Source organism: Panulirus ornatus, chromosome 50 (genome assembly GCF_036320965.1).
Source record: "Panulirus ornatus isolate Po-2019 chromosome 50, ASM3632096v1, whole genome shotgun sequence".
NCBI lineage: Eukaryota > Metazoa > Arthropoda > Malacostraca > Decapoda > Palinuridae > Panulirus > Panulirus ornatus.
This window is the reverse complement of record NC_092273.1, coordinates 11919024-11945924: the sequence shown is the minus strand read 5'-3', so window position 1 is coordinate 11945924 and position 26901 is coordinate 11919024. Positions and strand designations below refer to the sequence as shown.

The following is a 26901-nucleotide window of genomic DNA, read 5'->3' as shown; positions in this document are numbered from 1 at the left end:
ATCGCCCGTGCGACGTCCTTTCCTCGGGGATTTGAGATTGGACGGACTGGAGAATATTCTTTGCCCGGGTTGCATCTTTTTTCATCTTCTTGTTGAAGTTCCTCGTGCATCTTTTTTCATCTTCTTATCTCGTTGAAGTTCCTTTACTTTTTCTCCAGTGAAGTCCTTCATTTCCTGTGTCTGTGATTCGTGCATGTGTGTTTTATGGGGGAGGGAGGAGAGAGAGAGAGAGAGAGGGAGAGAGAGAGAGAGAGAGAGAGAGAGAGAGAGAGAGAGAGAGAGAGAGAGAGAGAGAGAGAGAGAGAGAGAGGGAGAGTTTTACACTGGTGTTGGCGACCCCAGTCTCTTAACCTTGTATGTACGTACCATGTCTTTACTCCTGTGTGGGTATACAAGGCACATAAACCCACCAGCGTACGCCAGGTACCCCATGTATCGACCAACCCCCAGAGAGAGAGGGATTTAACAAACACCTGGGTAGTGTATAGGTCGACTGCCATACCTAATGGATTCGAACCCATGTACACTCCGACCCCGAGTCAGTAACGCGAGCAACTGCACCACGTAGACCCCTCGCGCGCGTGTGTGTGTGTTGTGTTGTGTGTTGTGTGGCGAGTGAGTCCCAGCGGTAGAGCACCAAAGTGTTTTCAGTAATTGCCAATTAGCAGGCAACAGCTGGACCACGTGACAGCCTCGGTGTATATTTCCCATCATGAAATACGACCTTAGACTACGATCGTTCTGCATATATATATATATATATATATATATATATATATATATATATATATATATATATATATATATATATATATATACTCAAACTGCGCTGTACCTCATTACCAGGTTAGGTATAAACTCACATTCATTCTTTATGAGTGCTGAATTCCCTTTAGATTATTCAATTCTTTTTTTTTTTTTTAGAGAGAGAGAGAGAGAGAGAGAGAGAGAGAGAGAGAGAGAGAGAGAGAGAGAGAGAGAGAGAGAGAGTATTCGTCAGAATGACTTTTTTTTCTTTTTTGAAACTTTGTTAAGACGACAGGAACTGTAGTGGCTTGCGTTTGGCAGTGGGTTTGTGTGTGGGTGGTTAAGGCTAAAAGTGGGCTTGGATACGCCTTGGACACTCGTGGGTTTAAGACCCACTTGCATTGGTCACTTGGTAGACTACAGTGCGTGGATTTGTGGTATGTTCTGATGGGTATGTGGTTGATGGGTTAAGGTCTGATGGGTATGTGGTTGATGGTTTACGTTCTGATGGGTATGTGGTTGATGGTTTACGTTCTGATGGGTATGTGGTTGATGGTTTACGTTCTGATGGGTATGTGGTTGATAGGTTAAGTTCTGATTGGTATGTGGTTAATTGGTTAAGGTCTGATGAGTATGTGGTTGATGGGTTAAGGTCTGATGGGTATGTGGTTGATGGGTTAAGTTCTGATGTTATGTGGTTGATGGGTTAAGTTCTGATGGGTATGTGGTTGATGGGTTAAGGTCTGCTGGGTATGTGGTTGATGGGTTAAGTTCTGATGGGTATGTGGTTGATGGGTTAAGGTCTGATGGGTATGTGGTTGATGGGTTAAGTTCTGATGGGTATGTGGTTGATGGGTTAAGGTCTGCTGGGTATGTGGTTGATGGGTTAAGTTCTGATGGGTATGTGGTTGATGGGTTAAGGTCTGATGGGTATGTGGTTGATGGGTTAAGTTCTGATGGGTATGTGGTTGATGGTTATGTTCTGATGTTATGTGGTTGATGGGCTATGTTCTGATGGGTTACGTTCTGATGGGTATGTCCTCTGATTTTCATCAGATTTTGGAAGAGGGATCGAATGTTCGTTGAGTGACTGTTAAGGGCAGTGTGTATGTAACAGACTTGACTGTGTGTATGAGAGAGAGAGAGAGAGAGAGAGAGAGAGAGAGAGAGAGAGAGAGAGAGAGAGAGAGAGAGAGAGAGAGAGAGAAAATATGGTTGCACGCGTGCCTGCGTGCAAGTGCACTAGTGTACGTGTGAAATTATCCATTCATTATTACATAATCATAGCTATCGAAAGTGACAAGGTATATATATATATATATATATATATATATATATATATATATATATATATATATATATATATATATATATTATTCTCATTTTACTGAATCACATGTATATATATGAAGCGTTTGGGGTAAACCCATGGAAAGTTCTGTGTTGCCTGGATGTGGAAAGGGAGCTGTGGTTTCGGTGCATTACACATGACAGATAGAGACTGAGTGTGAACGAATGTGGCCTTTTTTTTTTTCAGTCTGATGCTGGCGCTGCCTCAGTGGAGGGGGTGGGGGGAATGCTGTTTCGTGTGTGAGGGGGGTGGCGACGGGAATGGAAGAAGGCAGCAAGTATGGATATGTACATGTGTATATATGTATATGTCTCTGTATGTATATGTATGTAAACGTTGAAATGTATATGTGCGTGTGTGGGCGTTTATGTATATGCATGTGTATGTGGGTGGGCTGGACCATTCCTCGTCTGTTTCCTTGCGCTACCTCGCTGACGCGGGAGACGGCGGCGGTTAAGTATAATAGAATAAGATGATATATTCCTCACATCCCATCTCACTGCTTCCAATTTAAGTTTCCACACTAGTACCCCCAAGTCTTCTGCTTCCACAGAGTTGGAAGAAAATTACTCTTTATCTAGTCTATGCAAAATCTTATCAGTAGCGATAAGATCTCTTCCTCTCCTTTTCTTTTTTTTTGAAAGATAATTACATTATCTTCAGCCTCACCTCTTCATCCGGGAGCCACAAATTGGAACACCATCTCAACTCCTCCATCCCCTTTGCTTTACTCCTACTCTTCCAGGTGGTGTTCGCGCGGCCCCCTTTTGTTTTTGCGCCTGTCTGGCTTCCAGCATCATTCTCTCTCTCTCTCTCTCTCTCTCTCTCTCTCTCTCTCTCTCTCTCTCTCTCTCTCTCTCTCTCTCTCTCTCTCTCTCTCTCTCTCAATCCCGGGAACAACACATCAGCGAGACGAATGTTTGCCCGCGACAAGAATGATCCTCGGAGTTTGATAAAGAGGGAGGGAAGGAAGGAAGGAGGGAGGGTGGCTGGCTGCCCACCTCACCCTACACCTCAACACCACACCACACCGCCCCACACCACACCACAACACCACACCACACCACACCACACCACACCACCCCACACCTCAACACCACACCACAACACCACACCACACCACACCACACCACCCACACCTCAACACCACACCACACCGCCCCACACCACACCACACCCTCCCTTTTGTTCATCCCACACCAAACATCCTCTCCTTCCAAGCCATCACCGCCCTGCCTGGCGTCACACTCACCACCTCATCTCGTGGCAGGGGTGGAATCTCCCTGAATCCTCCCTGATGGTTATGAGCCCCATTCTTCTGGGTGGAAATTGATCATGGGTTGTTAGGATAGTGCGGCGGCGGAGGAGGAGGAGGAGGAGGGTGAGGAGCAAGCAGCAGAGAGGGAGGCATTGTGTAGGTGTTTGTTCTGTAGTCACCCAGACCTGGAGTGTGTGTGTGTGTCTACGGCAGCCCACCCTCACCCTGACCTGGGTGTGTCCAGGGGTAATAAAAGGAGTATATATATATATATATATATATATTTATATCAACCTAACCCCTAGGGGTGGATGAACAGCTGGGTTGACTGTAAGACCGACTGCCGTAACTAGGATTCGAACCTACGGCGGTCGACCGTGGGCGGCCCGTGAATGCGTCACGGCCAGGGACGCGAACCCGCCACACCAACTGACACACGGAAGGTCTTAGACGGTTCTTGGGGCTTCACCTCCTGCCACTCACTGGTTCAGGACTGCTGTGGTATACATCCCTAGGTGGGTGCTGTCTAATATTAGAGTTCAAAGTCGTACGTAGACTTCTGAGATAACATTGTAGCCTCGTAATTACGTTATTCAACCTCACAGATGGCGTTTGACCGTAAAGCAACATTGAAGTACCACTTGAGTTGCCCACGGCCCGTTGAACACACCTCAAGTTTCGCTTCTCTGAATCCTGTGATGAACCTACGTCTCTCTCTCTCTCTCTCTCTCTCTCTCTCTCTCTCTCTCTCTCTCTCTCTCTCTCTCTCTCTCTCTCTCTCTCTCTCTCTCTGGCGAATTAGATTTTTACTTCACCGTTAAACACATTCACCAAGAAAAACAAACATCATTTTTCACATTTTCTTTCTTTCTTTTTTCCCTCGTTTTACGGGAGATGGGGGCGTGTATATTATAGCCAGGGTATATATAGGCACGTACTGAAGACAGAGGATCTTCAAGTTATATCCAATTTATATGGACCCGTTGATAAATGGATTCCTTCAGACGGGAAAAGACTCATAGATTCAATTAAACATGAGAGAGGGTGGTTGAGAGGGAGGTCTCCACACACACACACACACACACACACACACACACACACACACACACACACACGTACACTTCTTCGTCTGACCCTGGCGCTACCATGCGACGGGGGAAACTGTAAACAAGTACGCAAACCAACATAGATAAATTTATATATGTACAACATACAGTTGACCTGCGGTGCCGGATTTGGGTCAAACCCATGCCCATTAAACACGACGTAACGACCTTTGAGCACGACGGTACGACCCTTGAGCACGACGGTACGACCCTTGAGCACGACGGTACGACCCTTGAGCACGACGGTACTACCCTTGAGCACGACGGTACGACCCTTGAGCACGACGGTACGACCTTTGAGCATGACGGTACGACCTTTGAGCATGACGGCACGACCCTTAGGAATAAATGGCTCTTGGCCCTTAACCCTTGATGGGTCATGTCAAAAGATAGATCATCATACCCAGGGAACGTACTGGAGGGCTCAGATGTCGTACATTCGTGCCAAAGTATCGTACCGTCGTGCTCGACGGGAGGCTGGGTTAAAACGACCTCTCTCTTATTGTGCCCAGTTTTCCGATGGCTCTACAATGTAGGAAGTATTTTGACTATGTTGTAATACAGTTATTAACGGGGGACAAAGACCTCACGCTCCCTCATAGTAGCATAATGAAACCAGTTTATCAGGGGTAAAGTATGAGCCTAATAAATAAACAATTTATTTTGGTTTCGGATGAGCCTTTTTGATCACTTGGTAATGAGATGCATATATATTATTTTTAAATTGTGAAACGGTGTCAGATTACAGTGTACGTATTGGTTACGCTCTTTCTCTGATATTTTTGTCTGTGTGTATGTATGATTGCCCTCAGTCACGTACGTGTGAGAATTAAATTGATGAATAATGGTTTATTGAATTTGCATGAGCGCTAAAGATTGAATATTTACCTAGAAATAGATGAATATAACAGGATACTGTGAGAAATAGGGGTTAGACAGAGTTGCGACGCTGTATGAAAGGGACAAAGGGAAAAGGAAAATACTATTTGATAATATCTGAAGTTCTTAGGATAGAGCAATTCTTCTGGTGGTCAGTGTGAACTCCTATGGGTTTGATTCAGCGCTGGACTGCAACTTAGGGGTTGAGGGATCTCGTGTAGCGGGGGATAACGGTGGCGGGGATGGTGTTCGCTGTGTGGCTTCTTGCTTGAAGGGTCGGTTTGAAGTCCAGGTGGTAATGCTTCGAAGAGAGGTGATGAGTGCCTCTTGGTCTAGGGGGGGCGGAGGGGGGGGCGAAGATGACTCTCTCTCTCTCTCTCTCTCTCTCTCTCTCTCTCTCTCTCTCTCTCTATCTATCTATCTATCTCTCTCTCTCTCTCTCTCTCTCTCTCTCTCTCTCTCTCTCTCTCTCTCTCTCTCTCTCTCTCTCTCTCTCTCTCTCTCTCTCTTTGTGCGGGGGTGTGTGTTTCATGGTTCCTTGAGCCAGGGCGCTGCAGGTGCGTTTCCTACACACACACACACACACACACACACACACACACACACACACACACACACACACAAGGGACCAAACCATCACCAACATAAGACATTACATTAAAGAAAACGGTAGACGGTTAAAAGGGGTCCTCTCTTTATATTCACACCCACGTGGGGCCTATGGGGAGTAGAGAGACACAGACTGCGAAGTTTACAGTCTCAGCCAACCAGGAACTCTTTGTGTGCTCACGTTGTTAATGATTATGTAAATTGCCTTGTTAGACCCCAGACAATAATGATAAGGATCATTACGATTAAGGTGGTTACGTGAGGGAAATTATTTGCTTTGTGTCCTTGCTTTTAGAGCAGTATTAAAGGGGAACTTTGTGTGTGTGTGTGTGTGTGTGTGTGTGTATATATATATATATATATATATATATATATATATATATATATATATATATATATATATATATATATATATATATATATATATACTCCTATGAGTCCACGGGGAAAATGAAACACGATAAGTTCCCAAGTGCACTTTCGTGTAATAATCACATCATCAGGGGAGACACAAGAGAGAAATATAACACTCAGTTGATGATATACAACGAAGAGACGTAACTAGGATGCCATTTGGTAAACATGCGATTGGCCAAGACAGACAACGAGCGTATCATAAACTTATTATGTGGACGAGAAGATGAATTGTTTACAAATTATATCAACACTAAAGTTATACAATGTGTTTAGACCTTCACTATGATTAAGATTATACTTCTTTGTGTATTTGATATTTTGTTGTAACACTACCACATGCTTATTCTCTACCGCTGGGTAAATATAGTGATTTAAATCTGCTTTGTTAACTTATGTGGTGTCGGTTTTTTTCTGTCGTAAGTATTTCGTGTGTTATTACGACGTTCCGACGAGGTACTGTCGTCGTAAGAGAGGATACGTCTCGTTCGTGTGGGTGTAAGTGGTCGTAACGTAGTATGATAAAGGTTAGCAATGATAACAGTAGAGGAGACGTTATTTAGTTAGGTTTAAATGCCTTAATGTTCTTCGTTGTTTGATGTGTTATTGTAGGGGACAGTATTTGATTGGGTTTAAATGCCTTAATGTTCTTCATTGTTTGATGAGTTATTATAGGGACAGTATTTGATTGGGTTTAAATGCCTTTAGAGACAGTATTAGATTAGGTTTAAATGCCTTAATGTTCTTCGTTGTTTGATGAGTTATTGTAGGGGACAGTATTTGATTAGGTTTAAATGCCTTTAGGGACAGTATTTGATTAGGTTTAAATACCTTTAGGGACAGTATTTGATCGGGTTTAAATGCCTTAATGTTCTTCGTTGTTTGATGTGTTCTTTCAGGGGACAGTATTTGATTGGGTTTAAATGCCTTAATGTTCTTCGTTGTTTGATGTGTTATTATAGGGGACAGTATTTGATTGGGTTTAAATGCCTTAATGTTCTTCGTTGTTTGATGAGTTATTGTAGGGGACAGTATTTGATTGGGTTTAAATGCCTTTAGGGAAAGTATTTGATTGGGTTTAAATGCCTTTAGGGACAGTATTTGATTGGGTTTAAATGCCTTTAGGGACTGTATTTGATTGGGTTTAAATGCCTTAATGTTCTTCGTTGTTTGATGTGTTCTTGTAGGGGACAGTATTTGATTGGGTTTAAATGCCTTTAGTGACAGTATTTGATTAGGTTTAAATACCTTTAGGGACAGTATTTGATTGGGTTTAAGTACCTTAATGTTCTTCGTTGTTTGATGAGTTATTGTAGGGGACAGTATTTGATTAGGTTTAAATGCCTTTAGGGACAGTATTTGATTAGGTTTAAATACCTTTAGGGACAGTATTTGATCGGGTTTAAATGCCTTAATGTTCTTCGTTGTTTGATGTGTTCTTTCAGGGGACAGTATTTGATTGGGTTTAAATGCCTTTAGGGACAGTATTTGATTAGGTTTAAATACCTTTAGGGACAGTATTTGATTGGGTTTAAATGCCTTAATGTTCTTCGTTGTTTGATGTGTTCTTGTAGGGGACAGTATTTGATTGGTTTTAAATGCCTTTAGGAACAGTATTTGATTGGGTTTAAATGCCTTTAGGGACAGTATTTGATTAGGTTTAAATACCTTTAGGGACAGTATTTGATTAGGTTTAAATACCTTAATGTTCTTCGTTGTTTGATCTGTTATTGTAGGGGACGGTATTTGATTGGTTTTAAATGCCTTTAGAGACAGTATTTGATTGGGTTTAAATGCCTTAATGTTCTTCGTTGTTTAATCTGTTATTTAGGTGGAAATGTTATCGAGAACTACTTGAAAGTTATAGATCTGCTACTGGTGATAAAGTATGACCTTTACGTACTGGAATTGTTCAGAGAACTTTGCAGTTCAGTGGTGCATTAAGCAGGTAATTAGCGAGGTAGTTAGGTAGTTAGCTAGTTAGGTAGTTTGTGGGTTTAGTTTATGTGGGTATTATACGTCTGGTTGACGTGATGTGATGATGTGAATCGTTTCATTGATATAGAATCGTCAGTTTAACATCTTCCAAATTCTCTTCAAACTCCCAAGTTCTTTTTTACCTTCCAAGATTTTTTTTTTGTTTAAACCTCTTAAGTTCTTTTAAAACTCCCAAGTTGATTTTAAACCTCCCAAGCTTTTGTTGTTTAAACCTCTTAAATTCTTTTAAAACTCCCCAAGTTGAGTTCATTTAAAACTCTCCAAGTTCTTTTTAAACCTCCCAAGTTGTTTTAAAACTCCCCAAGTTCTTTTAAACCTCCCAAGATTTGTCGTTGTCATTGAGTGTGTCTAGTGAGAGAGAGAGAGAGAGAGAGAGAGAGAGAGAGAGAGAGAGAGAGAGAGAGAGAGAGAGAGAGAGAGAGAGAGAGACTTGTGAACCAGTCAAATATTTCCATTGCTCTCAGAATAGTTTAGGAGGCCCGTAAAGTCTACGGAGATCACAACTCATGTTTCATTACCACATGCGCGGCTTTGCCCCCGTTTCCCACACATGGCGGGATAGCGCCTCGGTTGATCCCCTCAGCGCCCTGTAGGGTTGGGAATGTGTGTACAGTAAGGGGGTACATCTGCAGATGGAGGGATTAACACGTTTTCTATGAGCACAGTCGGGTATATCTGTAAATGGAGGGATTAACACGTTTTCTATGAGCACAGTCGGGTATATCTGCTAATGGAGGTATTAACACGTTTTCTATGAGCACAGTCGGGTATATCTGTAAATGGAGGGATTAACACGTTTTCTATGAGCACAGTCGGGTATATCTGTAAATGGAGGGATTAACACGTTTTCTATGAGCACAGTCGGGTATATCTGTAAATGGAGGGATTAACACGTTTTCTATGAGCACAGTCGGGTATATCTGTAAATGGAGGGATTAACACGTTTTCTATGAGCACAGTCGGGTATATCTGCTAATGGAGGTATTAACACGTTTTCTATGAGCACAGTCGGGTATATCTGTAAATGGAGGGATTAACACGTTTTCTATGAGCACAATGGGGTACATCTGCAAAAGGACGGGTTAACACGTTTTCTATGAGCACAGTCGGGTATATCTGCTAATGGAGGTATTAACACGTTTTCTATGAGCACAATGGGGTACATCTGCAAAAGGACGGGTTAACACGTTTTCTATTCGTTGCTTCATGGCTAATCAATTACTCTCGCCTTTATTATTTTTTTTTTTCTAAACGTCATGTTTCCTGTCGTTAATTATGGGTAGCATTTAAAATTTGTGTTATTAAAACCCCCCCTTTTTTTTTATCTCATTACTTATGAATATTTTCACACGATTTATATCATTTTTTGATTTTCTAATGGTACTTAATGTCTACTGTGTTACGTTACAGTCTTATGAACGTCATCTTTTCCACTTGAGATACGGCAGGGTAACGTGTGTGTGTGTGTGTGTGTGTGTGACATGAGAGTAACGTTACCAGAGCGTGGTAACGAGCTTAGTAACATAGTTGGCTCAAGGCCGTTACCCTCTGTCACGGTAACAACACTACTAGACCTATAACTTAAACCGGATCGAAAAAAAGAAGAAAAAGAGAAAGAAAAAGTGTTCTTCCCCGCTCATGGTTACAGAGGAATAGGAAGTAGTTCGGTCGTTAAGTCTTAATTAACGACTGGAGAGAGAGAGAGAGAGAGAGAGAGAGAGAGAGAGAGAGAGAGAGAGAGAGAGAGAGAGAGAGAGAGAGCTTAATTGCGTGACTCCTCCTGTATATCAGTGTTACAGTAAGTGGTGGCAGACCAGGCACGTCATGGTGAGCTAGGGGTGGTACAAGGTGTTGAACCCAAGCAGATTTGACCCATAGTATCGAACGCTAAACACCCTAACTAGTTCTCTCTCTCTCTCTCTCTCTCCCTCTCTCTCTCTCTCTCTCTCTCTCTCTCTCTCTCTCTCTCTCTCTCTCTCTCTCTCTCTCTGATCAGAGTTACAGTTTGAGGTGAGACGGAGAGGGGATGTCTGTGTGGCCATTTGTGTGAAGATGTACGTGTGTCTTTGCTTTCCCAACTATCACGCAGAAGGTCCTGAGTTCGAGTCCTTGATGTGAGAGAGCATTGTGTGTATATATTAGCACGATCACACATACACATTCATACAAACCTTTGGACAATTCATTCGCTTACTCTTGGTTAAGAGCAAACATAACAAGACATAACCCACACAAAACTAAGCACTTCAGACCGATCACTGTTTGCTCAACAACCGCAGACATTCAACAGTTACACAATCGGTACGAAGATACTGCCACTTAAATCTCGTCTCGCCATTCTCAGCACCCAGCACCCTTGCCACGAATCGCTTCGTAATCAACCGCTAACTCATTTATAGGAATGAAAAGAGGTCACCCTTACATCCTACTTCAGCATCCTATGCTCTAGCAACGATTCCCTCCCCCTCCTTTTTCTCCTCCTCCTCCGGTAAACATAAGGTTAAAAAATAGATATGACTTGACAGGCACTAAACAATCGCCCTCCCACCGAACACATCCCTGAACTCGCCACTCTTGACGTACACGTAATTGGAACCTGGTCTCCCTAGACTTGTACGAGTCACACTTTCTCCTTTTGCACTCTGGACATCAACCATCCTTCTTCCAGCGTTACAAAGAAAGATTCAGCGCAACACAGGACCTCTCATGCCCAAGAGCTCTGACCACATACCCATCAATTGTCCTGCGCCCACACACACACACACACACACACACACACACACACACACACACACACACACACATCTTGGTCTGTGACCCCTATCCGGTAGACGTGGTAAGCTCCCTCAGAGCTCTGTGTGTGTGTACCCCCTTATAGAAGGAGGATCACGGTGCTGGAAGGTAAGAAACACATCGTCCAAAGTCTCCTTTGTACACATTTCTTCCCAGGGTACAACAACAGAGTAGCAGCCAGGGCGATTAAAGAACCCAGAGCTTGTAAAGCGAGACTTGCGAGGTAAATAGATAAAGTTGGTGGGAGAAAGTTGGAACCAATACGGGAGTGATTTCCCCTGGGGTTTGCTAATGGTGCATTTATGATGGAAGGGAGGGAGAGAGGGAGGGAGAGGGAGGATGGCTAGTTGTGGGATATTTAGTACGGTTGGTTGTGTACGGTATGGAGTGTGGTGGTAGATGGTACACTTGGTATTGTGTTCTACGGGTGTGGTAGTAATTAGTACACTTGGTGTCGTACTCCTGGGGTGCGATAGAAGTTAGTACACTTGGTGTCGTATCCTTAGGGTTGCGATAGAAGTTAACACACTTGGTGCCGTAAAGTTAGTACACTTGGTGTCGTATCCTTGGTGTTGTGATAGAAGTTAACACACTTGGTGCCGTAAAGTTAGTACACTTGGTGTCGTACCCTTCAATTGTGATAGAAGTTAACACACTTGGTGCCGTAAAGTTAGTACACTTGGTGTCGTATTCTTGGGGTTGTGATAGAAGTTAATACACTTGGTGTTGTATCCTTGGCGGTGTGACCCTCTTGGTTTCGTCCCCCCTGGAGGTGTGGTCATGAGTTACTCCAGGTTGATTTTGTCGCTGGGTTTTATGAGAACCGACGTCGATCAGTCAAACTGTTGGACCTCCTCCTCTGTCTCACTCCAGCGAGATACCCCTGTCACGCCAACCGACACAGAGAAGGGGGGCGGCGCCCCGGTGTCGAAGATGGATGGTTACGTTATATAGAAAACTTAGATAGATACATATGCATATATAGACGAGAGAGAGGGAGACAGACGCGCGCGCCAGCAATCCATCATTTACCTATGGTGGTGGGTAGGGAGGGACGCTGGGCGGGTACTGGGCCAGGGAATCGATGTTGGATAAGACGCTTTGAGTCCTCTGCTTCTGACGTATATTGAAAAGTTATTGGGTAAAGGAGAGGGGTGACCGGGCGTGGCGTTGTTTGTAGGAGGGGCATGTGGAAGGGTTGGTCATTCCCCTAGGTGGAGAGGGGAAGGCAATGGAATTATTCCCAGTGTGGATTAAATGGGAGTATCCCAAATGTGGATGTGTGTGAACATGGTTTAGCTTGATGGTGTTTATTGGGTAATATATGTAATATATATATATGTGTGTGTGTGTGTGTGTGTGTGTGTGTGTGTGTATTGCTTTGTCGCTCTCTCCCGCGTTAGCGAGGTAGCGCAAGGAAACAGACGAAAGAATGGCCCAACCCACCCACATACACATGTATATACATACACGTGTCCACACACCGTACATATACATACCTATACATCTCAACGTATACATATATATATACACACACACACATATACATATATACACATGTGTGTGTGTGTGTGTGTGTGTGTGTGTGTGTGTGTGTGTGTGTGTGTGCGCGTGGGGGGCCCATCATATAATGTGAAAGACCACACGTTGTGTTGATACTTCAGAGACCAGACCAGACCAGGTCTGGTTCTGGTGATTAGGCTTGTGCTTGGCCCGTAATTTCCAGGCTAAATCGATTACATGAGCTGGAGGCGAGATGAGGCCGGGTTGGGTTATGCAATCGTGCGTTGCCATTGAGACAGATGTACGTTAATGTGCGTATGAAGGCGCTTGTCGCACTCAGCAGCGTGGTAAACGTGTAAGTGAATGAGGGAATAGATAGATAACTGACGGTCTATTGTATGTAAGCAGCCATTAGACCGAAAAGACATAGTTGTGTGTGTGTGTGTGTGTCTGTCTGTCTGTCTGTGTCTTTCTGTGTGCGTGTGTGTGTATGTGTGTGTGTGTGTGTGAGTGTGTGTGTGTGTGTGTGTGTGTGTGTGTATGTGTGTGTATATGTCTATGTGTGTGTGTCTGTGTCTATCTATCTGTCTGTCAGTCTGTCTGTTTGTGTATATGTGTAAGTGTGTGTCTGTGTGTCTCTCTGTTTGTGTGTGTGTGTGTGTGTGTGTGTGTGTGTGTGTGCGTGTGTGTGTGTCTCCTCCACGATATTGGAAGGTTCATCCCCCCTGATCATAAGGGTAACAGCCTTTGACCTGACCTTCAAAGCTGGAGGTCAGAGGTCAAGCGCCATCGTACCCTAACGATCGTACCATCATGTTCTGTGATTAAACACAGTCTCTCATTATCGTTCAGCCGGCAACAACGCGTAGAATGCCCGGTGGTAAGTCTCTTGCATAACTCACAACATTAACAATATATACTTGGTATACTACGTTAACATACAACGCCATTTAATCAAAGTCATCACCTATTTAACATGCTTTGAACAGTCAAAAAAAAGAATATATATATATATATATATATATATATATATATATATATATATATATATATATATATATATATTTATTTACTTATCTATTATACGTCATTGCCGTCTCCCGCGTTAGCGAGGTAGCGCAAGGAAAGGGACGAGGGATGGCCCAACCCACACACACACACACACACACACACACACACACACACGCACATATACATTCCAACGTATACATACATGCACATACGAAGACATATACATATATCCAAGTACGTATTCATACTTTGCTGCCTTCATCCATTCTCGTCGCCACCCCGCCACACATCAAACAGTTTGATAAAGTTAACAACGTCCTTGACGTACATTACTGACAAATAGAACGAGACTGTTATCAGAAGTACCTAATAATTAGCTCAAAAGACCTAATAATTAGTTCAGAAGTAGCATTATCATCCTAAAACATCGACTGAACACGTCGCCTTCATCACGTTAAATGAGGCGCAACGACGCTTTCTGAACCTAACCGTCTACGTTGGGAGTTATCAGACACTGCCATATTTTCACGTATTTAGTTTTAGTCTCTTTTTTTTTCACATTCGTTATCGTTTGTTGTATCGCATCTCTGCGTTAATAGATATCTCTCTCTTAGGGTTTTAATCTATGTTTAGCTTGAGCCTTTTTGAGACTGTCTCGCTTCAACTGGTTCATCATACTCGTGAAGCCGAAGCTGAAGCGCTAGAAGTAGCGCGGCAGCAGAACAGCGTTGCCATCACCACGGCAAAAATATGCTGGAACTTAATAGTGTAGCTAGCGGTATAGCCGAGCTGGCCTTAGTAGCGGTATTTAACCAGCAAGCACAACAGGGATATGTTTAGTTATAACAGTGCAACAAAGCATAGAGTCATTGTGGCTCTTGATACCGATATAACAGACGCCGTTAAAGACATTGACAGACAAAGCGACGCGGGAGATCAAACGAGCGGTGGCGAGACGCGAGCGAAAATCCGCTTACCTAGTGGACTGAAACGATGGTTCTCCTGTGGGAGTAGAGTGAGCTGGTTCATTAAACTTGGTATCATAGCGATTCTTTCGTGTTTAAACTTGGTTTTTATGGGTTTTTTTGTGTGTGGCTGAACACTCTGGTTTAGTTAGAGAGACACTGTTGGTGTATATCACTTAGAGTGATTTGTTTGGGTTTTAAGTTTGCCTTAACATAACACTGGATTAATCTTGTTTACACTGGAGTTTGGATGAAGTCCATCTTTTCGTCTCCTCCTCCTCCTTTTCGTCATACTCCTTTTCGTCCTCCTCCTCCTCCTTTTCGTCATACTCCTTTTCGTCCTCCTCCTTTTCGTCATACTCCTTTTCGTCCTCCTCCTTTTCGTCTCCTCCTCCTCCTTTTCGTCATACTCCTTTTCGTCCTCCTCCTTTTCGTCCTCCTCCTTTTCGTCATACTCCTTTTCGTCCTCCTCCTTTTCGTCATACTCCTTTTCGTCCTCCTCCTTTTCGTCATACTCCTTTTCGTCCTCCTCCTTTTCGTCCTCCTCCTTTTCGTCATACTCCTTTTCGTCCTCCTCCTTTTCGTCATACTCCTTTTCGTCCTCCTCCTTTTCGTCATACTCCTTTTCGTCCTCCTCCTTTTCGTCCTCCTCCTTTTCGTCATACTCCTTTTCGTCCTCCTCCTTTTCGTCATACTCCTTTTCGTCCTCCTCCTTTTCGTCATACTCCTTTTCGTCCTCCTCCTTTTCGTCATACTCCTTTTCGTCCTCCTCCTTTTCGTCATACTCCTTTTCGTCCTCCTCCTTTTCGTCATACTCCTTTTCGTCCTCCTCCTTTTCGTCATACTCCTTTTCGTCCTCCTCCTTTTCGTCATACTCCTTTTCGTCCTCCTCCTTTTCGTCCTCCTCCTTTTCGTCTCCTCCTCCTCCTTTTCGTCCTCCTCCTTTTCGTCATACTCCTTTTCGTCCTCCTCCTTTTCGTCATACTCCTTTTCGTCCTCCTCCTCCTCCTTTTCGTCATACTCCTTTTCGTCCTCCTCCTTTTCGTCCTCCTCCTTTTCGTCATACTCCTTTTCGTCCTCCTCCTTTTCGTCATACTCCTTTTCGTCCTCCTCCTTTTCGTCATACTCCTTTTCGTCCTCCTCCTTTTCGTCATACTCCTTTTCGTCCTCCTCCTTTTCGTCATACTCCTTTTCGTCCTCCTCCTTTTCGTCATACTCCTTTTCGTCCTCCTCCTTTTCGTCATACTCCTTTTCGTCCTCCTCCTCCTCCTTTTCGTCCTCCTCCTCCTCCTCTTCCTCCTCCTCCTCCTCCTCCTCCTCCTCCTCCTCCTTTTCGTCATACTCCTTTTCGTCCTCCTCCTTTTCGTCATACTCCTTTTCGTCCTCCTCCTCCTCCTCCTTTTCGTCTCCTCCTCCTCCTCCTTTTCGTCCTCCTCCTTTTCGTCATACTCCTTTTCGTCCTCCTCCTTTTCGTCATACTCCTTTTCGTCCTCCTCCTTTTCGTCATACTCCTTTTCGTCCTCCTCCTTTTCGTCATACTCCTTTTCGTCCTCCTCCTTTTCGTCATACTCCTTTTCGTCCTCCTCCTTTTCGTCATACTCCTTTTCGTCCTCCTCCTTTTCGTCATACTCCTTTTCGTCCTCCTCCTTTTCGTCATACTCCTTTTCGTCCTCCTCCTTTTCGTCATACTCCTTTTCGTCCTCCTCCTTTTCGTCTCCTCCTCCTCCTTTTCGTCATACTCCTTTTCGTCCTCCTCCTTTTCGTCATACTCCTTTTCGTCCTCCTCCTTTTCGTCATACTCCTTTTCGTCCTCCTCCTTTTCGTCCTCCTCCTTTTCGTCATACTCCTTTTCGTCCTCCTCCTTTTCGTCATACTCCTTTTCGTCCTCCTCCTTTTCGTCATACTCCTTTTCGTCCTCCTCCTTTTCGTCATACTCCTTTTCGTCCTCCTCCTTTTCGTCATACTCCTTTTCGTCCTCCTCCTTTTCGTCATACTCCTTTTCGTCCTCCTCCTTTTCGTCATACTCCTTTTCGTCCTCCTCCTTTTCGTCATACTCCTTTTCGTCCTCCTCCTTTTCGTCATACTCCTTTTCGTCCTCCTCCTTTTCGTCATACTCCTTTTCGTCCTCCTCCTTTTCGTCATACTCCTTTTCGTCCTCCTCCTTTTCGTCATACTCCTTTTCGTCCTCCTCCTTTTCGTCATACTCCTTTTCGTCCTCCTCCTTTTCGTCATACTCCTTTTCGTCCTCCTCCTTTTCGTCATACTCCTTTTCGTCCTCCTCCTTTTCGTCATACTCCTTTTCGTCCTCCTCCTTTTCGTCATACTCCTTTTCGTCCTCCTCCTTTTCGTCATACTCCTTTTCGTCCTCCTCCTTTTCGTCATACTCCTTTTCGTCCTCCTCCTTTTCGTCATACTCCTTTTCGTCCTCCTCCTTTTCGTCATACTCCTTTTCGTCCTCCTCCTTTTCGTCATACTCCTTTTCGTCCTCCTCCTTTTCGTCTCCTCCTCCTCCTCCTCCTCCTCCTTTTCGTCATACTCCTTTTCGTCCTCCTCCTTTTCGTCATACTCCTTTTCGTCCTCCTCCTTTTCGTCATACTCCTTTTCGTCCTCCTCCTTTTCGTCATACTCCTTTTCGTCCTCCTCCTTTTCGTCATACTCCTTTTCGTCCTCCTCCTTTTCGTCATACTCCTTTTCGTCCTCCTCCTTTTCGTCATACTCCTTTTCGTCCTCCTCCTTTTCGTCCTCCTCCTTTTCGTCCTCCTCCTTTTCGTCATACTCCTTTTCGTCCTCCTCCTCCTCCTCCTCCTCCTCCTTTTCGTCATACTCCTTTTCGTCCTCCTCCTTTTCGTCCTCCTCCTTTTCGTCATACTCCTTTTCGTCCTCCTCCTTTTCGTCATACTCCTTTTCGTCCTCCTCCTTTTCGTCCTCCTCCTTTTCGTCATACTCCTTTTCGTCCTCCTCCTTTTCGTCATACTCCTTTTCGTCCTCCTCCTTTTCGTCATACTCCTTTTCGTCCTCCTCCTTTTCGTCATACTCCTTTTCGTCCTCCTCCTTTTCGTCATACTCCTTTTCGTCCTCCTCCTTTTCGTCATACTCCTTTTCGTCCTCCTCCTTTTCGTCTCCTCCTCCTCCTTTTCGTCCTCCTCCTTTTCGTCATACTCCTTTTCGTCCTCCTCCTCCTCCTTTTCGTCATACTCCTTTTCGTCCTCCTCCTTTTCGTCATACTCCTTTTCGTCCTCCTCCTTTTCGTCATACTCCTTTTCGTCCTCCTCCTTTTCGTCCTCCTCCTTTTCGTCATACTCCTTTTCGTCCTCCTCCTTTTCGTCCTCCTCCTTTTCGTCATACTCCTTTTCGTCCTCCTCCTTTTCGTCTCCTCCTCCTCCTTTTCGTCTCCTCCTCCTCCTCCTCCTTTTCGTCCCCTTTCTCCTCCTCCTCCTTTTCGTCCTCCTCCTCCTCCTCCTCCTCTTCCTCCTCCTCCTTTTCGTCATACTCCTTTTCGTTCTCCTCCTTTTCGTCCTCCTCCTCCTCCTCTTCCTCCTCCTCCTTTTCGTCATACTCCTTTTCGTCCTCCTCCTCCTCCTCCTCCTCTTCCTCCTCCTCCTTTTCGTCATACTCCTTTTCGTCCTCCTCCTTTTCGTCCTCCTCCTCCTCCTCTTCCTCCTCCTCCTCCTCCTCCTCCTCCTCCTCCTCCTCCTCACCTTACGCTAGGACACCTTGACATGCCACAATCCACACGACAACCTTGGAGTGGGCCATAAAACCCCCCCTCCCTTTGTGGACGACTGTCCGACCCTCGAGCACGACGTTACGACCCTAAAGCCTAGCGCTACGACCCCTGGGGTACGATGATGGCCTTTATCCCCGACGTGTCCATGGTCAGAGGCCTTTTAAGACCATCATGTCCTGCCCCCTGAAGGGGTCGTATCTGTGAGGGGTGTTATAGCGGATCCTGGTCGAGGCAGTCGGTACACAGTCAACGCAGCTGTTCATCCTCCCCTCGGGGGATGGTTGATACACTAGGTACATGGTTTGGGGGCCTTGAGTTGCCCATGCTCTCGCTCAGAATATTTTAAACCGTCGCCGATTCTCCGCGGCCCATGGGGGCGCCTTGGGCCAAATGAGGTGGTCAGCTAACCTCACCCTACGCCCATTTTCCTGGATACCTTGAACCAGAAGTGGGAGGTTCGCTGTTCAACGCTCTTGGCCCTTTGGGGTGGTGAGTGGTGATGTGTCCCCCTCCGTTTTCTATTGTTGGTTGATTCGTATGTTCCTTTTATTGTTTTTTTTTCTTTTTTTTCGTCCGCGCTTCTCAGGTCTCTCTCTCTCTCTCTCTCTCTCTCTCTCTCTCTCTCTCTCTCTCTCTCTCTCTCTCTCTCTCTCTCTGTCGCGCGCGCGCGCGCGCGCGTGTGTGTGTGTGTGTGTGTGTGTGTGTGTGTGTGTGTGTGTGTGCGCGTGTGGGGTTGTCTTGCCCTCATGTTCCTCCATTCTCTCTTGGGTCTTCGTCAGGTTCTCCTCAGGTATTTCACCCCCCCCCCCTCAGGTCTTCCTCAGAGGCCCTCCCGAGGTTTCCCCCTCCCTCCCTTCCTCAGAGGCCCTCCCGAGGTTTCCCCCTCCCTCCCTTCCTCAGAGGCCCTCCCGAGGTTTCCCCCTCCCTCCCTTCCTCAGAGGCCCTCCCGAGGTTTCCCCCTCCTGCCCAGGTACGTTTTTAAACGCCACTTTGGGTCTGTTTCACCGATGGTAGTATCCATCGGGGTGACCTCAAAGGTATTGCCAGGGTTGCTTGAAACATTTGGCCATCATGGCAACTCCAGGACGTGCGTTTCGCCCTCCACCCCATCCCCCTCTTCCTTTTTTTTTTACGCGAACGTGTTGAAGTTTACAACTTCGGCCAGATTTTGAAGAAGTGCCAGCATCTATGATCGAGAAACCTTCGGACACTGCCATTCCTTGTTTTCGATGAGTAACGCGATGCGCAGACGCACAAGGGCTTATAAGATGTTAGGAGGGTAACTGGTGCTTACAAGATTTTCGGAGGGTAACTGGTGCTTACAAGGTGTTAGGAGGGTAACTGGTGCTTACAAGGTGTTAGGAGGGTAACTGTAGCCAGGTTGTGATGGTAGTGATGATAATGGATATTAGTGATAGTGATGATAACAGTATTGATATTGATGATTTATCTTGATAATGCTGATTATTTAATAATGATTATTTTGATAATAATGATTATAATAATGAGAATGCTAGTAATGATGATAATAATCATAATGATGATGATAGTGATAATGATGATGATAATAATGATAATAATGATAACAAAAGAATATCGACATTAATTATTATTTTGATAATAATGATGATTATAGTTACAATGATGACGATATCAAAAAAAACATCATAATGATGATAACAGCCATGAAGATATCAGAAAAGTAATGATGATTAACGGGAAATTGACTTCACCGCAGCCATGGTTAAGTACATAGAGGCTGAACACGTTAAAAAAATCACGTTTGTTTGTGTGTATGTGTGTGTGTGTGTGTGTGTGTGTGTGTGACTCCGTCTATTCGTCATGGCTGAACTTCGTCTTTAGAGGTGAACATTCCACCTGGGGATGATCGAATTTGGCCCATCACGACCGAATTATCTTCGCCAACAGACTCGCCCTCGCCTTCCTGCCTGTGGAGATGAAGCCAGCCAATCAGGAGGAAGGAACACTGCTGGGTCACCCTTGGGTTTCGATGACGTGACCTTTGACCTGCCCTTGAAGAGGGGATTGGGGTGAGATCAGGTCATAAAGTGTCTAGACTCGGTCGTTTGCTTTCCTGGAACACAAGGGTAGGATACTGGAACACAACGGTAGGATACTGGAACACAACGGTACAATACTGGAACACAACGGTACAATACTGGAACACAACGGTACGACCTCTGGAACACAACGGTACAATACTGGAACACAACGGTAGGATACTGGAACACAAGGGTAGGATACTGGAACACAACGGTACGTCCCCTGGAACACAACGGTACAATACTGGAACACAACGGTACGATCCTGGAACACAAGGGTAGGATACTGGAACACAACGGTACAATACTGGAACACAACGGTACAATACTGGAACACAACGGTACGATCCTGGAACACAACGGTACAGTACTGGAACACAACGGTACGACCCCTGGAACACAACGGTACGATCCTAGAACACAACGGTACGTCCCCTGGAACACAACGGTACAGTACTGGAACACAACGGTACGTCCCCTGGAACACAACGGTACAGTACTGGAACACAACGGTACGTCCCCTGGAACACAACGGTACGACCCCTGCAACACAGCGATACAACACTGGAACTCAACGGTACGACCTTTGTGCTCGACGGTACGACCAAAGTACGCGACGGTACGAGGATAATGTAGTGATGGGGTGCTTTTGCTGTGTCCTTCCTCGTACATGTACCCCGTATGGTACCGCTCTGTTATCATGTGGTGTGTGTGTGTGTGTGTATGTATATGTGTGTGTGTGTGTGTGTGTGTGTGTGTGTGGCGAGATGGGAACGCTGTAAAAGCATTTCCCGAAATGTCTGATTATGATGGGAAAAGGACCACAGTCTTGCTGTGTTGGAGAAGGACTGAAGAACATTCTGCTTATGTAAGAAGGGCACTGAAGAACATTCTGGTTGCGTAGGAGAACTGAAGAACATTCTGCTTATGTAGGAAGGGCATTGAAGAACATTCTGGTTGCGTAGGAGAACTGAAGAACATTCTGCTTATGTAGGAAGGGCACTGAAGAACATTCTGGTTGCGTAGGAGAACTGCAGAACATTCTTCTTATGTAGGAAGGGCACTCAAGAACATTCTGGTTGCGTAGGAGAAGGACTGAAGAACATTCTGCTTATGTAGGAAGGGCACTGAATAACATTCTGGTTGCGTAGGAGAACTGAAGAACATTCTGCTTATGTAGTAAAATCACTGAAGAACATTGTGACTATGTAGAACAACGTGATTCATACAGGAAGAATGTGGATGAACGACCCATCCGGAAAGCAAACAGTGCTGGAGAGAGAAAAGAAATGGGTGATTTGAGCAAGAAAGGTTATATGATACTGTGGTTTACACATGATCCAGCCCACCCTTCAATCACACCCAGGTAGACCCACACAGGCAAGCAAACATATTGGATTCCACCTTCGAACTTGGCCTCCTCTCGCACGACCCAAAGTCTATTCTCAGTCATCCACACCACACGACCAGATCCACTCTCGACCATTCAACCAACACTGCCAACCAGACCCCCTACCAGCTTGGCGTCCCGTCCCTGCCACACACACACACACACACACACACACACACACACACACACACACACACACCCCGTCCAGACTTCCTCCCCAACCTCTCCCACCTGGCGTCATGGGAAGTAACTCGTCTCCCCTCCCACTCCTCCTCTCTCCCTATCTCCCCTCCCTCCCTCACCCCTCCGTACTTACTATCTCCCCTCCCTCCCGTCTCTCTTCTCTCCGGGGTCCATTACCGCTGTTTCTGACCTCATTTTCGGGGGTCAAAATCCGATTGCTACTCCGGAGTGGGGTCTAGTAAGCTTGCCCAGTTCGTGGTCTTCCCTTACTCCCTCCATTCCTCCCTCCCTCCCTCCTTCCCTCCCTCCCTCCCTCGCTTGATGTAGAGTTCTCGATGGGGTTTTCGAAGGTGTCCTGTGTACCACGGATCGAGAGAGAGAGAGAGAGAGAGAGAGAGAGAGAGAGAGAGAGAGAGAGAGAGAGAGAGAGAGAGAGAGAGAGAGAGACTCTGTCGCAATTTCAACTCAAAAAGGCTTTTTACTCTTGTAAGCATAAGATCGAGACAATGGAGTTCGTCCCTGCGTAAACCGGTGAATTAATGGAAAGGGATCAGCACTCACTCATCCAGTCTTATCAACGCAGGGAAGGCTTGGGAGGTAGGTGTGTGTGTGTGGGGGGAGAGAGAGCTCCGTGCCGAAATCCCTGTGAGGGATTTTGAATAGTTATTTTTTTTCGTTTTTTTTATGGTCGTAAGGATGAACAAGTGACGTGGCTGTTCCCAGTTCGATTCTCCGTCATTTCTCGTGCTGTAAATCCACACCAGCAGCACCAGCACTTTACCTTGCCAAGGGCTTCTGTCCTGCTTGAAGCTTAAGCGGAGATCTTCGTCCCTCACAGAGTTTATTAAGCTGGGGATAGACGAAGTAAGCTTAAGGGACGATCATCCCGATCGCTCCAATTGTCCTCTTCTCTTTTTTTTTTTTTCCAGTACAGATCAGTGTTGTGATAGGCGATCTGAATAGCATCCAATGCCTTAAGAAGTGGAGGAGACCAAGAGCCAAAAGGGGAATTTAGCCCCTCCGATTCTTGCACTTGATCTTTCGAGTCCTTAACCCGTGTCGTTAACCTGCTGGTGCCGTCGGTCTTCGGAGGGTAATTACGCGTAACTGGTTGTTAAATCGTGAGGGATAAACCCACCACCAAAAGACGATTGCTATTAAATGTCTCAGGGGCTGTTCTTTATGTTCTGTGAGTTATGAGAGCGTCCGATGTAGCGATGCTGGGAAGACGTCTTCGTCGCCTTTCAAAGTGGTGCCCGTCACTCATTTGACAGATTCGACCACGCCCTTCAAAGGCGCTACCCAGCTGTATGTAGATTTGACCACGCCCTTCAAAGGCGCTCCCTAGCTGTTTGTAGATTTGACCACGCCCTTCAAAGATGCTATCCAGCTGTTTTGTAGATTCGACCACGCCCTTGGAGGATGCAGCCCAACGGCTCACACTCGTTTTCATCCTTGAAGTGAACGAATGACGCACCTAATACGAATCTATACGCCACGTATAAATGTATCGATAATATTGAGAAAAAAAAAGGGGGAAAGAAAAGTGTCTCCTTTTTTCCCCATTATTATCCTCTAAAAGCCCTGACGAGCAATGGATAATGGGATGGTTACGATGCCTCCCTCCCTGTTTCCTCAGACAACATAGACTAATGGCCGATAAGCCCTGAGGCTGCCTCCCTCCCTCTCGAAGTGTTGATAAGACGAGGCTCATGAAATATTCCCATGAGCACGGAAGAGCCAGCCACCTATCCCTTGATGGTGTCCCCTTCGCTCCGTGTTGGATGGAAGCATGAAGGTTCGAATCCGGGTCGCATCACGCTGGGGAAAAGTCCCTGATCCCATCTAGAGAGTCTGATAGCCCATTTCTCAAAGGAGGCCTTAGCCTTATAGCACAAGACACGGACTTCACCAGCCAGATAAGATCACATATTTGTGGGGGTCATTCGTAATGTTTTCGTAATGTACAAAATCCTCCCCGATGATTCTGAGTGGAGGGCAGTCTTTAGATAAGGCCATAACTAGTTAGATAAAGAGATAAGAGCTCACTCCTCATGAACTGAATACGAGTGGAGAGACTCGCTTCATAGCAGATAACAGTTTCTGATAACACGCTCCGATCAAAGCCTAGGGTGTTGATAGTGACTGAGGAAGGATTCTTAGCATCCTAGCAGATGCCACATCCCAGAACCAAGGGGGATCATCTACCTTCCGATTTTACAACCGACATCTTATACTGATTTACAGCTGAGTTCACTGCCGATTTACAACCGGACCCAAAGCTGATTTACAGCCGGTCCCAGATCCGATTCACTATCTACCACCCTCACCCCTGTCTCACCTCCCACGACCGATTTACATTCCAACCCACGGCCGATGAACGACCTCACCCCTCGATCGGTTACAGCCGATCGGTTCAGCCAGAAGCCGACCGACCTTTGACAGGCTGGCCAATCCTCGACCCCAGGGCTTACGTCCCTCCCTTTCCCCATGATCCTACGGTGTCGTACTGATCGAAGGCCTTGTTGGCTGACGCTGGGACGTAACAGACGAAGCACTTGATCATTTTCGAAAGGAGTTTCGGATGATACGATGACTTGGAGCTGTGGTTTCGGTGCATTATACCTGACAGGTAGAGACTTGAGTGTGAACGAATCTGTGGCCTTTGTTGTCTTTTTTTAGCGCTACCTTGCGTGGGTGCCGAGGAGGTGGGTGCTGTTTCATGTGTGGCGGGGTGGCGACGGGAATGAATAAGGGCAGACAATATGAATTATGTACGTGTGTATATATGTATATGTCTGTGTGTGTGTATATATATGTATACATTGAAATATATAGGTGTTTATATGTGCGTGTGTGGACGTGTATGTATATACATGTGTATGTGGGTGGGTTGGGTCATTCTTTCTTCTGTTTCCTTGCGCTACCTCGCTGACGCGGGAGACAGCGACAAAGTATGATAAGTGAAATAAATATGGATACGAAGACTTGCTATCATTGTGTAACAGTGACACGGCGTAGGGTGGGGGTGAGGGATGAGCATCGACACAACATCAGGTTTCCTAAATGCATAAGGTAGGTTACGTAAACCCTTGAGGACTGCGGTTCGATCCCCAAGAACTAGAGTACAGCCTTTGAGCACGAGGGTGTACGACCCTTGAGCACGAGGGTGTACGACCCTTGAGCACGAAGGTACGACCCTTGAGCATGAAGGGACGACCTTTGAACATGATGGTACTACCCTTGAGCACGAAGTTACGACCCCTGTATATGATGGTTTAACGTTTGAACTTAAAGATCAGAGTAAAGGCTGGTTCATCACACCGAAGGACTGCACCGTCCTTGCTCAAGGATCGTACCGTCGTAGATCGAGGATCGTACCGTCGTAGCTCAAGGATCGTACCGTCGTAGCTCAAGGATCGTACCGTCATGCCCAAGGTAGGCAGAGGGTGCTAAGCTTGTCAGGTGCTTAAGCCACACGACCAAAAGTTCCCTTGTGGTATGTAACAAAGTTGAACGTTACTGTCACATAGACTCTCTCTTGTGACGTGCGTTACGTACGAACACTATATCCTACGTTTTTGAAGCTGATACATCTTAAAGGCTTCGTCGTTACGAACTCCCGTTATTCATCCGTTTATGTCTTCTTTCCTCAGGTTAGAAAATTCTGAATGAATTACACGATAAATCACGCGTTTTCTTTCTTCTTTTTGTCATGGTTATCCCCAGGTCCCCGTTTTTTGTTGCGAAATCTCACCATAATTAGTCCCATTTTCTCCTGCAGGAGCTTTTGAGTTTCTTCAGTCCTCAGGGTCCCCTGCAGGGAGTCTAGATCTCCTTATGAGTCCCCAGGTCCCCCCTTTGTGCTAGAGAGTCTCCCCACCTACTCACTTCCCTAGTTCCCCAGCAGGACTCGTAATGTCCAGGTCAATCCCCAGGTCCCCAGGAAGAGTCCTCTGTCCTCTTATCAGTCCCCGGAGAGATCCCCCTGAGGCAGGAGCCATCTTCCTCCCCCTGGTCGGCCCAGCGTACCACGGTTGTCGCAGTCCAGTTGAAGCTGCTGGAAACAGTGACACATTCTTTCCCTCCTCCAAGATGGGCCGCTGGCGGTCGTCACGCTGCGGTTCAGTAGCCATGCATGATATTCCTCCCATCCCTCTATCCCTCCTCCTCCTCCTCCCGGCAACCTCGCCCATTGGGACGTATGGAAAAATACTCTCCCTCAACACTCCATCCATCCCTCCATCCTCCTCCTCTTCCCTGCAACCTCGCCCATTGGAACGTATGGAAACGCTGTCCCTCAAAACTCCATCCATCCCTCCCTGCTCCTCCTCCTCCTCCTCCTGGCAACCTCGCCTATTAGGGACGTATGGGAAAATACCGTCCCTCAACACTCCAGTACGTGTCCCACCGAACCACACGCCTCACCTGAAAGGGGCGGCGAGCGGCAGTCACTGGAGGGAGAATAGAGACCCAGATGACGAAGGAACTGAAGTGAATACTTGACGAAAAATGAAGTTTTAAGGTCATTAGGAACGTTTTCCATGAGTTTGTTCCATGATATATTTCATTTAAAAAAAACGACGCTTCTTTTTTCCCCGTTCTCGTCTTTCGCATTAACGACGAGATGAAAGTTCTAAATAATATGACAGATGGTGAGTGGTGGTTCTTTGGGGGAACACACCCCGTCTGTTGGTGTGATATTTGGATATTGATGGGATATTCAGGGCAGTTTCCACCGTCTGGTGACTGTGGTAGTTGTTAATAATAGTTTGTTGGTGAGTAATGGCTTATAAGGGTAACAACACAGCCTGGTGGTTATGGTAATTGATTAATGGGTTAATCTGTGATTAATGATTGTTCTTTGTCTTACAGGTGTGACGGAGGGCTTGTTGTGGCTTGTT

At 45.7% G+C, this 26901-nt stretch overlaps 1 protein-coding gene across 3 annotated transcripts in view; it reads left to right on the top strand.

The window, feature by feature from the left end:
• Positions 1–26901, top strand: part of LOC139764598 (potassium voltage-gated channel subfamily KQT member 1-like) — a 765415-nt gene that overhangs the window by 396034 nt on the left and 342480 nt on the right. The gene's annotated exons all lie outside the window — the stretch shown is intronic.